Raw genomic sequence first — 15,241 nt, forward strand, 5'->3', positions numbered from 1 at the left:
ATGGTCTATCTTCAAACTACATATTAATTCATCAAGTATGCAAAAACATTTCAACATTAACAACTTATTTCCCAATCTTCTGACCTATATGAAAAACCTTATAGTTATATTTACTTAACTAATAGTCTTTAAGTAATACTTTCTAAAATACATATTAAAGGTACATTTAAATGTTTCTTGCATCTAGGAGCACAGGGTGCTAAGCTTCCAAGAGACTCTGGGTCTGCCTTCCTGACTTCCGGCACTGTAAATAAAAACAAAATAAAAGTATATATGGGGAGGAGGGATGAGAGGGGGAATCTGTGGTTGGTGTGTAAAATGAATAAAAAATTTCTTAATTAAAAAATAGTTAAAAGTATATATTGTTGTTAGCTATGACAGGTTTACTCTCTGTGGCTTTCATTCCTTTCTATATATTCTGGTTACAACCTGTGCCACACACACACAAAAAAAAAAATTCAAAGAAATTTCTTAAGCATTTCTTGTGATTTGGGACTGCATAGAATGGTTTGATTTTCATTGTTAAAATGGACAGCACAAATTGTAGTTTAAATTTTAAAAGAAGAGTAGGGAGGTAGGTGTGGATTTGGAAGGAGTTAGAGGGAGGAGTTGGATGTAAATGTGAACCAAATACATTGTTTAAACTCTCAGATAATTAATAAAAATAGTTACCTTTTTCTAAAAAAAATGTCTCTTTTAATCTGGGTATGGTGGAACACAGCTGCAATCCCAGATATTCTTCATTTTAAAAGATATTTGGGGTTTTGATCAGGTAAAGCATTCTAGGTTGATAATGGCTTTTCTCAAGTGTGTGATATTAGGGTACACTGGCCTACATTGCTTACGATAAGGGGCCAGCTGCCATTTTTATTGTGTCTCTTTGTGGAGAAAAGTCTGCTTTTAATACTTTTAAAATCACATTTGGTTTTTAGAAGTTTGCCTCCAAGAATATAGTGTTCTGCTGTGTCTATATCTATTTTCCATGGTATTCATCACACTTTAGTTCATTTAGCTTGGTTATCTTTGGTTGTTACTATTTATCAGATTTGAGCATTTTTGGCAAGTGATTCTTCCAATCTTCTGTCCACTGTTTCTCCACTTTTTCTAGAACTCTAATTACACATCTGCCTCCATGCTTCATATGGTCTCATGCCAAGAAATTATTTCCCTATCTGTATGTGGTATTTTTACTGAATCATCAAGGGGTAACTTCCATTACTATGTTTATAGATTCATTCATGCTTCTCCTGGATCCATCTGCCAAGTTAGTCCAGTGAATTCCTTAAGCTTCTTTCATTTGATTTCAGTTCTGAGATTTCTGTCCAATTGCTTCACAGTTTCCAGTATTTACTCCTGAAGTACGCCTTCCTGTGTATTTTCTCATTGTCTTCATTCTTTTTAAATAGTCTCTAAACACCGCAGGGTCTTCAAACTCAGCTAATCTTGTGTCTACTCTGTGTTTTTTAATTTTTCTCTTGGTTATGGGAATTTTATGCCTTTTTAATATGACATTTTAAATTTATACATTAGATTTCACGTTTGAAAGATCTATCAAGGATGAAATTTGTGTGGCTCTGCTCTCACATGGGTCTATAAACGTGAGCACCAGGAATCAGGGGCGGATCTGTTGCCTGAGTATCCTGAACCTCTACACTGTCCCAGAAATGTTATAGTTTACCATATTGAGTGTTGAACTACATGAGACTTGGTTGCAACTATTTTAGACTTTGATCACATTTACCTTTGCACTTTAAAGACAAGTTCAAGCCTCTCCCTCTAGTGGAGTTTTGTGGCCACACACTGTTGACTTCAACATTTCAAGTAGGTCAGACCTTTAGACATGAAGCTATGAAACTGGGAAACAAAGCTACTGTTTTAAGATTCTTAACAACTCATGTCTATTAGGATGCTAACCCTAGAAGGCAAATAATTGTCAGTTAAAATGTAGGAGATTTTAAGGATATATAAATTTAAAATCATGGAAATGAAGGCCTTTATGCTTGTCTGTTTGTTTTGTGAGGGATGGCATATGTATGTAGTGTATGCACACATTTGCATACACATGCAGAAACCACAGCAATAGAGACAATATTCTGTTCTGCCATACTATGCTTATTCTCCTGAGACAGGGTCTTTCACTGAACCTGGAGCTGGGCTAGCAAACAGCAAGTCCTAAGAATCCTCTAGTCTCTCTGTCCCCCCAAAGTTCTGAGTTACAGATAAGTACATGTAACCACTTCTTACTTTAGACTGGGTTGGGGTTTGAACTCAAGTCCTCACACTTGTGCTGCAGCACTCTTCCCCATAAAGCCATCTCCCACCCACCCCCATGTTTTTGTGTTAATTAGTCATTTTATAGTAGCTTTAGTGTAATAGAACAATTGAGCAGAAAGTTCTATTTCCATATATTCCTACCTCTTTCCTCTCTGTAGCTGAATTCAGGTGTTTCTGGTACACAGACTACTCTCATCGAATGTGAGGTTGAACTATAGGCCTTGTGTACATCCTACTTCACAAATGAGTCTGTCAGATACGCTAAGCCTATAGGCTGAAGATGATGCCCCAACATTGTGGAGAAACCTCAGGTGACTGTCCAGGCAGCTGACTGGTGTGAGACAGAGAAAAAACAACACTTTTATTTAAAACAGGTTGATTATAAATGCAATCTCTTTCTAAAAAAGAAAAGGGGATATGATATTGATATATAAGAAATAGAAATGATAGGATAAAAGGGTAGATTAATGAACCTACTTTTAAAGAGCAACAACTTGTTTAAAATGTTTTACATTGGTATAGATTTTAGTTTATTGATACAAGTTTAAACTTAATTTTGTTATACTGTATATATATTTCTATTCTCGCTTGAGGTATTATGTTTATGTAACTCATTTAGATTGTCATGGATAATTAAAAATACAGATTAATAATTAGTCTTCTATGATAGTCAAACTTGCACCATGTTAGTTAAGTTTTCTAGGTATACATAGATATATTTTAGATAGACAGGTAATCTTCAAACACTTCAAAGACCTACAGAATATGGCATTTAAATTTTTTTTAAAAAATTTAGACTTCCTGGACAGTAAGACATGTCTTTTCCTGGCAGCACCAATTTACTTCAGAGATAAGGATGGGCATCAAAGACACTCCATATGGAGTTTATCTTCGCCTTGGCAAAAATAGCCATTTGGGCAAGAAACTGTTCTTGCCTGGACTGCTTGATTGACTGGACATGCAGGACCCATAAGAAAGTAACCACTGAACTTTGCTTGGCAAAATGGTCCCTTAGGTTCCTGCTTCACAGAGGAAACTGCTAGACATTCTACAGGACACAGAGAAAAATGACTGAGAGAATCTAGCCCTGTGGGATGAAGACAGATGCCCCAACTTTACAAGAGAACTTTGGATGACTGTCCAGGCTGCCAGCTGTCTCTGTCTTTCCTGCAAGACTCCCGAAAGTTGCTTGCATCCTTCTCCCATTTCTCAGGTAGTATTATATCCTTCTGAAGTCTTTGATGCAGTTGAAGCTAGATACAATTTTCCTTAGTTATGATAAAAGATAAGTTAGATATAAAACCTTAGACTCACAAATATAAGATAGATAGGATATCTTCTTTAATTTTTCCAAATAGACTAGTTATTATAAATAGAATAGATATTATAACTGTAATTCTTGATTGATAATTGTTTTGTTATCTGTAATTTTACTATGTAAAAGTTAAAACCTTCCTTTAAAAATAAAAGAAAAGGGGTAGTGCTGTGTGATGTTCTGTATGACAAATGTGTTAATAAATAAAACACTGATTGGCCAATAGCCAGACAGGAAGTATAGGCGGGACTAACAGAGAGGAGAATTGAGGGAACAAGAAGGGAAGGGGGAGACTGCCTGTAGCTGCCGCCAGGACAAGGAAGATGTAAGGTACCAGTAAGTCACGAGCCACATGGCAAAGTATAGATTAATAGAAATGGGCTAAATATAAGAGTAAGAGCTAGACAATGATAGGCCTGAGCTAATGGCCAAGCAGTTTAAATAATATAAGCATCTGTATGTTTATTTTATAGTGGGCTAAGGGACTGCCAGGGCTTGGCAGGACCCAGAGAGAAAACTCTCCAGCTACAGCTGGTCATTTCTGTCAACTCACAATTTTTTTGGAAACTGCTTGCATGCACTTCCCATTTCTCAGGTAATATTATATCCTTCTGAGATCTTTGATGTAGTTGAAGACTAGATAGTTAAAATTTCCTTAGTTATGATAAAATATAATTTAGATATAAAATCTTAGACTCACAAATATAGGACAGATAGGCTATCTTCTTTAATTTTTTTTGCCAAATACAAATAGACTAGATATTATAAATAGACTAGATATTGTAACTGTAATTCTTGCTTGATAATTGTTTTGTTACATGTAATTTTACTATGTTGAAGTTAAAACCTTCCCTTTTGAAAAAAAAAGAAAAGGGAAAGTGCTATGGATATCTGTATGCTGTGAATGTGTTGGTATGATTGATTGATAAATAAAACACTGATTGGCCAGTAGCCAGGCAAGAAGTATAGGTGGGACAAAAAGAGAGGAGAATTCTGGGAACAGGAAGGCTGCGTCAGGAGTCACCAGCCAGACACAGAGGAAGTGAGATGTAAAAGTACCAGTAAGCCACAAGCCACATGCCAACTTATAGATTAATAAAAATGGGTTAATTTAAAATATAAGAACTAGATAGCAAGAAGCCTGAGCCATTAGGCCAAACAGTTTAAATAATATAAGTGTCTGTGTGTTTATTTGGGTCTGAGTGGCTGTGGGTCTGGACGGGACTGAAGAAGACTCCAGGTACAACTCTCCACACCACTTTCCTTAATATCAGCATCATCCATCAAGGTAGTATATTTCTTACAGTTGCTGGACCTACATTTGCACATCATTATTGCCCAAGCATATAATTTACAGGACTCACTCTTACATTCTATGGGTTTGAGTAGATGGACAGTGGTACGTATCTTCGTTTAGAGGATCATATATACTATTTTCATTACCCTAATGCCCTCTGTGCTTTCTCTTCCCTCTCCCTAATCCTTGGTAACCACAGAACTTTTCATTGAAACCTCCAGAGGTTTCAATTTCCCATTTTTCCACCATGCTGCCATTGCTACTATGTTGGAAAAGCACTCCTGCAAAGAGAACAGTTTCACGGTGAGCATCATCCCAGAGACTGGAACTGTCTGTATCAAAATCCATCCCATAGATCTGTCAAAAGTCCAGTTGTCCTTCTTTGTATAGTGTAGAGACAGCTCTCCCTTAGCAGGCTTTTTATGCTAGGCCTTTTCCATTCTCAGAAGCTCATTCCATATAAGACAGTACAGCTGGCCCTCCACATCTGTAACTTCCACATCTGCGGATTCAACCAGCTGAAAATCAGAGGTAGATGGAAAACCACATCTGCCCTGACCCTGTGTGAGCATTTTCCTTCACCAGTATCCCTTAAACAGTACAACAACCATGTACGTAACACATTTACATTGTATTTTAGGCTTCGCAAGTCACACAGAGCCTATTTAAAGTATATAAACAATGATGAGCATATGTAATGTGCAAATATTGTGCCATTTTATGTAAGAAACTGTCACATGTACAGATTTTGGTATCTGCGGGGATCCAAAACAAATTCCCTGCAGATATAGGCAGCTCTTTCCTCTTTCCCTTGCTTACCTAAGAAGTCTCATTTATAAGGAAGGCAGCTCTTTCTATTTCCATCCATAGGCAATTTGTGGGTTTAAAGAAAACTATCTCATTTGGCACTGTCGTCTGCTAATGTGTTTCGTCATGAGTACAGGTTGTGCACACACAAATACATTTTAACCCATAGTGAGACTAGGTTAAAAATTCAGCATATAGGGAAAATGATGTACAATTCACTCTCTGGAGCTTCATAAAATGACCAAGTGTGCTTCAGTCATGGTATCTATTTCTCCCAAAGGGAGAAAAAAAAATGATGTATGGTGCTCTCTCCAGAAACATAAAGAGGAATAAATGCTGCCTTGCACTCTAGTAATTGAAAAATAGCTTTGTTGTTCCTGCTGACACCAGAAGTTCCCTATCATCGGTCTAAAGCAGACACCTCTATTGTTATGTATTAGAATAGCATTTACTATAAATGGAGTTGCTTATAGACAGTAACTGTTTATAATCAAACTTTCATAAAGATTTTGGACAGTGAATTGAAAGTAACCACAGACACACAATGAACAGAATAGGCTCTAAAACTTTATGATCCATCTTGGTCAACACTCTCCTTCCTTAGCTTGCATTAGCATCATGGATTTTCATATAAATGTGGTGCTGCTGTCAGCCTATCAGTATATTTTACAAATGGATCTAGACACTTTATGGTCTGGAAATACTCTGCATAATTTGCCAGTGTTAGAACCAAGCTCCTCTGCCCCCAAACTGGATAGTGCTACAAAGACCTAATTTTCTCTGTATATCAAAACACTGGACTGGGATATAAAGACATTTTAAAGAATCATGAATCTGAGGACCTAGGTTCTTTCCCTGGAGCATCATGGGACAATTTCTTTCTCTCAACAAGGAAAATATAATTTTTCATGATTGTCACAGATGGTGATTTCTTTCCATAATGGTTATGTCTACTACATGAATTCTTCCCATAATCACTTTTGTGACTTGTTTAAGTTTATAGTTTTATTGAGAAATAAATTTTGTATATGTAGGTATTTTGATCTAGGAATTGAGACAGACAGAATTTCTATTCTCAAAAGTTCACCATTTTAAACAGAAATTCTTGGCACAGGATAAAAGAAACGTAAGAAGAAATGCTTTCTCTTAACTTTTGTTATGTATAAAAGTGGAGTCTTTTGGCTTCAAATATTCACCACTGTTGTTCTGTGCCAATACAGGTACGCCTGCTTCTTCTCAGTAATCAGGATAGGAGGTGGGGGGAGGGTCAGTACCGACACCTACACCCTAGATGAGAAAGTTAATGTGAAAAGCCAGGTCTTTCCCCTTAGTCCCTCATGTGCACTCGCTCTCTTTAAAGTGTTTAGTGGGGAGTGATACTGTGAATACTAACAACTCAGTTTGGATTTCTTTCCTAACCAAAGCTGAACATGCATCTAAATGAAGGTTGTTGCCCAGAGAGATGTCCTCAATGGGGCATTAAGACTTCTCACTGACGTTAGAGTCTGGAAGCTTGGATGCCCCGTCCAACAACAGCAATCATGCAAGCTTTGATTATTGAAATCCTACATATTAGAAAATATTTTTTTGTTTAGGAAAATGCCTTGATAGAACATGTGTAGATAGAAAGACAATTTGTGGCATGTTGCCGATAGCAGCATAAATATATTTTAACTTACAATCACTGAAATTAACCTGTTTTACAACAAAGTGGACTGTACTGCAAAATTCCATCTTCTACAAGTAAACTTGGATATTTTTCATTTTATTCTATTTCATGTTTTGAGAATTCTTATTTCAACCCAAGTATAATGGACTGAATGTTGTTTCCCCCTTGAAATGTATGTGTTAAAGCATAAATACTCAGTGTGGTTGGCTTTGTGGGTAGAGGATATGGAAGGAAGTCAAGCCATAAAATAGAGTCTTCCTGGTGGAGATTGAGACCTAAGCATGAATCTTCCATCCCCCATCTGCCATACAAGAAGAACACAACAAGATGTCAGTTTGCAGTGGAAGCAGGCCCTTGCCATGCACTGAATCTTCTGGCATCTTGACCTCGGGCCTCTCACCCTTCATAACTTCTAGAAGCAAATATTTGTAGTAATAACCCCCACTCAGTCTGTGGCATGGGCTCTGTTTGTTTGATTTGTGCTAACCTGAATGGACTAAGGCTCCATGAAATGGTATAAAGTGCAGCCTGGAAAGCACCAGTCTATAACAAATCAATAAGAAAAAGACAAAACTGTTCTTCTCAGAATAAAGAAGTAAAGAGTACTTGACAGTGAAAGGAGGAATGGGGAAAATGAGATGAGAAAAGTGTAGGGACTGAGGAGCACTCTAGAAGGTTAGAAGCTGGAGAGGAGATGCAGGTAGGTAGAAATATTGATTGACAAAATGTTAGAAGACATCTAAAGAAAGACTCATACTTTTTTTTAAAGTCTCTAGGGAAAAGGACATAAATATTTACCTCCACCACTACAAAATATCATGACAACTGTGCTACCCCTGAAACTTCATATCTGCCACATTTTAGAAAGATATAATGAATTTATTGTATTTGCAGGAGATGGAATGAGGGGCTGTACCTATGACCAAACAAAGACAGCCTGAAAAACATGCCAAGCAAAGATGAAAAACGTTAAATAGAAAGCTCAGAGCCATCGGGGGTCACTTAATGACACCCTTCCTCTCATAGCATTCCCCCTTGAAGGGGGTGGGGGCCTCTCAGAGACATCTCAAGAAGACTGTATGGGATAGAGGCAAGTCTCTGCTTTTAATCTCAAGAGCTAGGGTTGGTTGCCTGTTGCATCCAAGATGACAACTTACAATGTTATTCAGAAACTAGCTAGGTGACGAGAATAAGTTACTGAGCTGGGAGGTCTGAGGAGAGGCTGTTTCACAGAAGCACACTGTCTGTTGGACTTTCTATCGCAGTAAAAGCACCACACACCAGAGAGTTGACTCCTTTTCTGCTTTGCATAGATCTTGAATACTTCAGAATCTGGTCACTTTTGTGGCCGTAGGAAGACAAATTCTGCATAACTGTCCTTGAGCTCAGAGAAATAAATCAACATTGTCTTCACTTGTGTTAATGTGTGTACTTTCTTAGGTAGAAGTTTGGCTTTTATACTTGGTTTCAAGATCTGAGCAGAAGGAATCTCTTGGAGTCAATATTTATTCTTGTCTCCTTGGGGCCCAGTCTGGTTTAACCCATACAGTATCTGCTTCCTAAATTGCTCTGGACCAAAGTGAGCCAGGGAACCCTAGCTTGGCTCCCCCAGCTGGTGCTATTGAAAGGATTCTGATTGTTAGTGAATTCACTATCCAGGGAAACTGGAATGGACCCAGGTCACGGGCTTGCCCATTGCTCCTTGGATACCAGTTAAATAGGCTCCATGTTCATATGTTTCTTTCTGAATAAAGTTCGTTTTCCTTAACCTTCTACAATTTGAAGACCATCTGTGTCTGCCTGATTTCAATTACTATAACATATACTGAGATACTCAACTTTTAAACAGAAAAGTCTAGCTTTGGAGGTTCCAGTCCATTACTGATGCTTCTTCACGCTTAGGCCGATGGTGAAAGGCAGCGTATCACAGTGGGAACACATGTAGAGCAAAAACACTGACCTCATGGCCAGGGAATGAAAGAGAAAATGAGGCCAGAGTCCAACAATCCCATTCTAGGACATACTCCAATGACTTAAATATACCCCCACAAGGTCCTACCTTTTAAAGACTAAGCCACCTTCCCACAGCTCCACGCTAGGGAACAATCCTTAACACATAAACCTTTGGGTTACATGGAAGAACCAAACTACAGCGCCACCTACTGGAAAATCCAAACCTCTGTAGTCATGCATCAACCCCTCTAGGGCAACTCGCATCACCAGGAATTCTCATTCTCAGGTTGCCTTTGCATAACGCTGCCTTTACCTCGCTGCAGGTGCTCCACGAAGATGCTTTTTGTCACATTTCTTTGATGCATATTCTATGCTGCAAAGAATGGCAATCTGTTTTTATGCTAGCATGAAATAGTGCTTTGAAAGAAACACACTGTGTTTGGCCAACACCGTATTAAAGCACGTGGCAGCCTCTCTGTAATACGATTTATACTCATTTGTAAGTATCTTGAACACTGCTTACCGTTCTGTGCCTCACATTTTTTTAAACGCAAGTACATGTGAATTAATTTTAGTTCAAGATGTTTCATATCTCCAATGTATTTAGAGACTAATAGAAGTACCTTGGAATAGACTAAGCAATGGGAAATGATAAGTGCTTTACAACCATGTGATCAACTCACAGCCTCAGGTCTGAGTGATCCAAACAGGGTAGATGCTGCAGAATCTGTCTATATCCCAGCGCCCACAGTTACCACCCGACGAAGGTCTTTTCTGCACAAAAAGCTGCTTGCCAGTATTTAAAGGAGACAACAGTTCATTTTTAAAAACAAAACTGTGAATTATAATTTTTAAACTTTCCTGTGTGTGCTTTAGTATGTGAGCATTCATGTGTGTGTGTCAATGCACCTGTGGATGTGAGTGTGGATGTATGTGTGCAGGCATGTAGAGCCCAGAAAACAACCTTAGGTGCGATCCTCCAGTTGCCATCTTCCTTGTTGTTTGAGACAGGACCTCTCATCAGCCTAAATCTCACCAAGCAGACTAGAGTGGGCAGTGAACGAACCTCAGGAATCCATTTGCTTCTATCTCCTCAACATTGGGAATCCAAGCATATGCCACCACACTCTGCTTTTTATTTGGGTTCTGGGGAATCGAACCCAGATCCTTATGTTTGCATGGCAGGCACTTTACTGATTGAGCTATAGCCCAACTCTTATCTTTTTAATTTGATAAAGAAAATCACTGGTGTTTCAAATTTTCTTCTCTAATCACAGGAGAAATCTAAATGAAATTCATAATGGTAAAACATAATTTTCCCAAAACTTCCTTCCAAAATTAAAGAAGCATATTACTGTCAATCTTACTTCAGCTCTCTTCCAAAAACAGCATGGTACTTCTCAAATGCACTTCTGTGGGAGCCCCCGCTGCTTCAGGATGATGAGTCTATGCACCAGACTCATTCGGGCGGCAGCAATAGAAAGCCAAAGCATCATTCACCGAGTAACAGGCAGCGGAATCTCTTCTGCTGATGTTGACTGCTGTTCATCTGTCAAAGCCACTTTCCTGAAGCATGTGCTATTAAATCTGTCATAGGAAAATTAGTCTCTGTGCTTTTGGAACCATTTCTGAATTTTAAGAACAGGTGACAGAATTTTATATCAGCGCAAGTATCTTTGGGGGAATTCAACATGGAATTAACAGCACCATGGATTAAGGGTTTGTGTGTTTCCCATACTTTTGTCTTTGAGGAAACTTTGCAGCTTGCCAAAGCTTGACCTAAAAAAGACAAAGATCTAGAGACAGTAACCCAGGCAAAAGCCATGGCCTCACATGGCTTCTCTTCCCCACGTAAGTGTCTGGAATAAGATTTCTTCATCGCTCCAGAAAAGAAAGACAGGAAGAGCACACATACAAAAGATGGGTGTCCCTTCATCTATTCAAATAAAATATAGAAAGATGTAGGTTAAGATTTCTCTACGAAGAGATTTTTCATAATGTTGAATATCACGGCTGGCTGCTTTGAAAGTTCCCACAAGGTTAAATCTACCTTGATGAATTCACTGCAGCCCTAAGTGTGGTCTCGGGCTGGTAGGTTAAGAGACTTGATTTTATTGAGTACATTGAAGTAGCTCTGTCATCCCTCAGAGGCAAACTTGCCTTAATCAAGTTCACAGAGATTGAAAGCTTGTTTATTACTGTATAATGAGAAGCAAGTATACGGGAAGTCAGGTTATTAGAGGGCTTCACAAAGAGCATAGAAGCTGAACACAGGATCATAAAAGAATCTCCCAGTGCAAGGTACGTTGGCCTCTCGAACCAGCCTAGGACCAGCTCTGGTAGTTGATCTATACTGTCAGTCTGTTGTGCCAAAGTCTTCCCTCCCTGGACAGTGTTTGCATGGCTCAGCATTGATTTGGGGGTAGGGTGAACTCTCTTTTGTCTTTGCTGTCATTGCTGGTCAATTGCTTCTACATTTCAGGAAAACATCTCAGGTTTTGTTTGTTAGCAACCACAGTAAAGAACCCTACCTATTATGTTCAACTCCCAAGTCCAAATGATGGCTGTTCAGTATATGCTGTGTGTCAGCATGGGGCTCCCAGATACTCACAGCAGCAATTATATTAATAATCAACTGATGCTGAAGGCTGTGGTGGTTTGAATAAGTGTGACCTTCATAGGCTCATATACTTGAATGCTTAATCATCAGGAGGTTGTACTACTTGAGAGGGATTAAGAGGTATAGCCTTGTTGGAGGAAGTGTGTCACTAGGGGCAAGCTTTGGGATTTCAAAAGCCCAAGCCAGTACCAGTGTCTCTCGTCCTATTGCCTACTCTCAGCTACTTCTCCAGCATCATGTCTGCTTGCATGCCACCATGCTACCCACCATTATGACAATGGATTTAACCTCTGAAACTGTAAGCAAGTCCCAATTAAATGCTTTCCTTTATAAGAGTTGCCACAGTCATGGTGTCTCTTCACAGCAGTAGAACATTGACTAAGACAAAGGTTTGGTCCCCAGTGTACTGTTCAGAGGTAGAGCTTTAGAGAAATAATTTGATCATAAGAGCTCTAGCCTAATTAACCAATTAATTCATTCAGAGATTCAAAATTTGGTGAAAGTATTGGAAAGCAGTAGAAACTAGGTGGTCCAAATGGAGGAAGTAGATCAGTAGATCAGTAAGAAACATGCCCTGAGGGTCTACCTTCCCCCTGTCCCTTCTTTCTCTGTCTCTCTGACTCTCTCTCTCTCTCTCTCTCTCTCTCTCTCTCTCTCTCTCTCTCTCTCTCTCTCTGTTTCCTGCTTTCCACAAAGAAGTGAGCAGGTTTGTTCCTGTACATACTTCCACCATGATAGTCTGTCTCACCACACACACAGGCCCAGAAACTAGAGTCAAGTGACCAAGGATCAAAACCAGGAGCTAAAATAAGTCCTCCATCCCTTAAGTTTTCTCCCTAAGCATTTTGTCACAGTGATAAAAAATTATTAATATACATATAAATACATTCATGATATTTATATTAACTCATATTTGAGCAAAAATCACACAAATTTCTATTTTATAATAACATATTGAGGTTGTGCAGTTTATTAAATACTATACTGAAAGTGAGATGCAGTATAGTTGTGTGGACATGCTGGCTCACAATTATGAAGTTAAAACATTGTAGTTGTATCATACCAACACAGAATCCATCAGTACTTCCAACTCCCAACTACTGTTGGGAGTATTGATAGTACTGTTGGGAGTATTGATAGTACTGTTGGGAGTATTGATAGTACTGTTGGGAGTATTGATAGTAAGGAATCTACTATGGTAAAAACTTCAAAGGCAATAAATGATAGCATATAATCAAAAATGTAACCCAAGTTTTTTAAAGTAAAGAATCTCTCATTATAGTGGAAGTGCCTTCAAGAAGAAAGCAGAATGTACTAGACTTTTAAGAAAAGATGTGATAAAACATCATAAGTGAAATGGACTAAGGACAAAATCCTGGAAGTATATAAATATAGTAGACACTTAAAAGTGTGTACTGAATAAATGAATGAGACAGAGTACACATAGGTGGGTGTAAGACTCACTTCATGGTATGGGCAAGAGTGGGGGAGATCCTGAAATCTAGGAAGATGTGATATCTTACTAAATATACCCAAAACCTGGAAATCCATCCAGAATAATTACTTTCCTGGTTCCTTTATAATCTGAAAGGTAACCACTGTTCTGGTGGCACAATCCCATCTCGGGAAAGTCTACTTAAAACACACAATGGGGGCTGGAGAGATGGCTCAGAGGTTAAGAGCATTGACTGCTCTTCCAGAGGTCATGAGTTCAATTCCCAGCAACCACATGGTGGCTCACAACCATCTGTAATGAGATCTGGTGCCCTCTTCTGGCCTGCAGACATACATGCAAGCAGAACATTGTATACATAATAAATAAGTCTTGAAAAAAAAAGAAAAGAAAACATTTAAAACACACACACACAACAATGCTCAATATGAAACTTCACATTATACCTAATGAGCTGATCTGAGTAGACAGTTTTATCTAAGAACCACTCACCTATGGTTACACTGTCTATTCATCTCTCCTTTTTAAGCTAAAAAACATGTTTTAATTTTAAAATTATGAAGGGAAAGAGAGACCCATTCATTTTAATTATCTGTCTTTCCCTTTATTATATTTCTCATTAACAAAAAGAAACATTGAGTGCTTCTTATTTGTCATGCATGTGCTAAGCATAAAGCATGATAGTAGGGAAAACTGTTAGGATATATACCTGATTGGAAAAAAAAAAACTAGATAAGAAGGAGTAAGGAAATAGAAACACACAAGAACAAAACTGCAGAGCTGATATGAAGTAATGGAATAAGATTCAGTGAAGGAGGGAAATAGAACATAGTGACATAAGGCAGCTCCTCTGAATGGAAGACACTGAGAAAAAGAGCCAAATGAAACAAAGAAGACAGCTCTGTGATGTGTGTATGTGCGCGTCTTTGTAGGAAGATAGTGTGTGAACATGTATGTGTATCTACTGCTATGGGGGGGGGGCTGTGGGAACCTTATGCTCCAGGTACAAGTAACAGTGAATGAGAAGAGAAGGCTCTAAGACAATAAGTCCTTCATCCACTAAAGACCTTGGACAGAGAGCAGTTTGCCTATAGAGTGTTGGGTTGAAGGACAGGGGACATGGAAATAGATGAACTTATTATAATTTATGAGACACAGCTAAAAACCCCTTTCTATGCTAGAATTTGAGTTTTACTCAGAGTGAATAGGATGGTGACAGCTTTATGCTTTGAAAAATTACCTTCATCATCTGGATGAAAACCAGGCTTGAAGGACCTGAAGCAGGAGTGCCGCGGCGACAGATGCATAGCTCTGGGGAGAGCTAAAGGTGCCTTAGACTGATGAGTGGCAGTTAGAAATGGTGTGTGTAAGGTATAGTTTGAGTCCTGTGCCCTAAGTGTGCAGTGTCGTCAACAACAGGGGCTTACCTTCAACCTCTGAGAGTCAATAAAGGCCTGTATCAATAGGCTATATTGTTTTGGGAGTCACTTGAACTACCCTGACCAACACATACAAGGAAGTTTCTCCAGTCTGCTGCTGGTGGGGAGCACTGTCAGTTCAAATAGCATTAGCTTCACTTTATGTATATTAATATATACTATTTTAAACTATTACATGTTATAATATATACATCATATATTAAAATATTAATGTCTATATTATAATATATAATATCATATAGCATAATAATAGTATATTAACACATTAGTAACATACAACAATATTTTAATGTATTAATATACAATATGTACAAACACATATGTACACACTTAGGTGTATTATATATAATTTTAGTCATATATAAAATAATGTGATTCCTTGGGGCCATATCAAATCATTTGGTGTTATTTGTC

This window comes from Peromyscus leucopus, chromosome 5 (genome assembly GCF_004664715.2).
Source record: "Peromyscus leucopus breed LL Stock chromosome 5, UCI_PerLeu_2.1, whole genome shotgun sequence".
NCBI lineage: Eukaryota > Metazoa > Chordata > Mammalia > Rodentia > Cricetidae > Peromyscus > Peromyscus leucopus.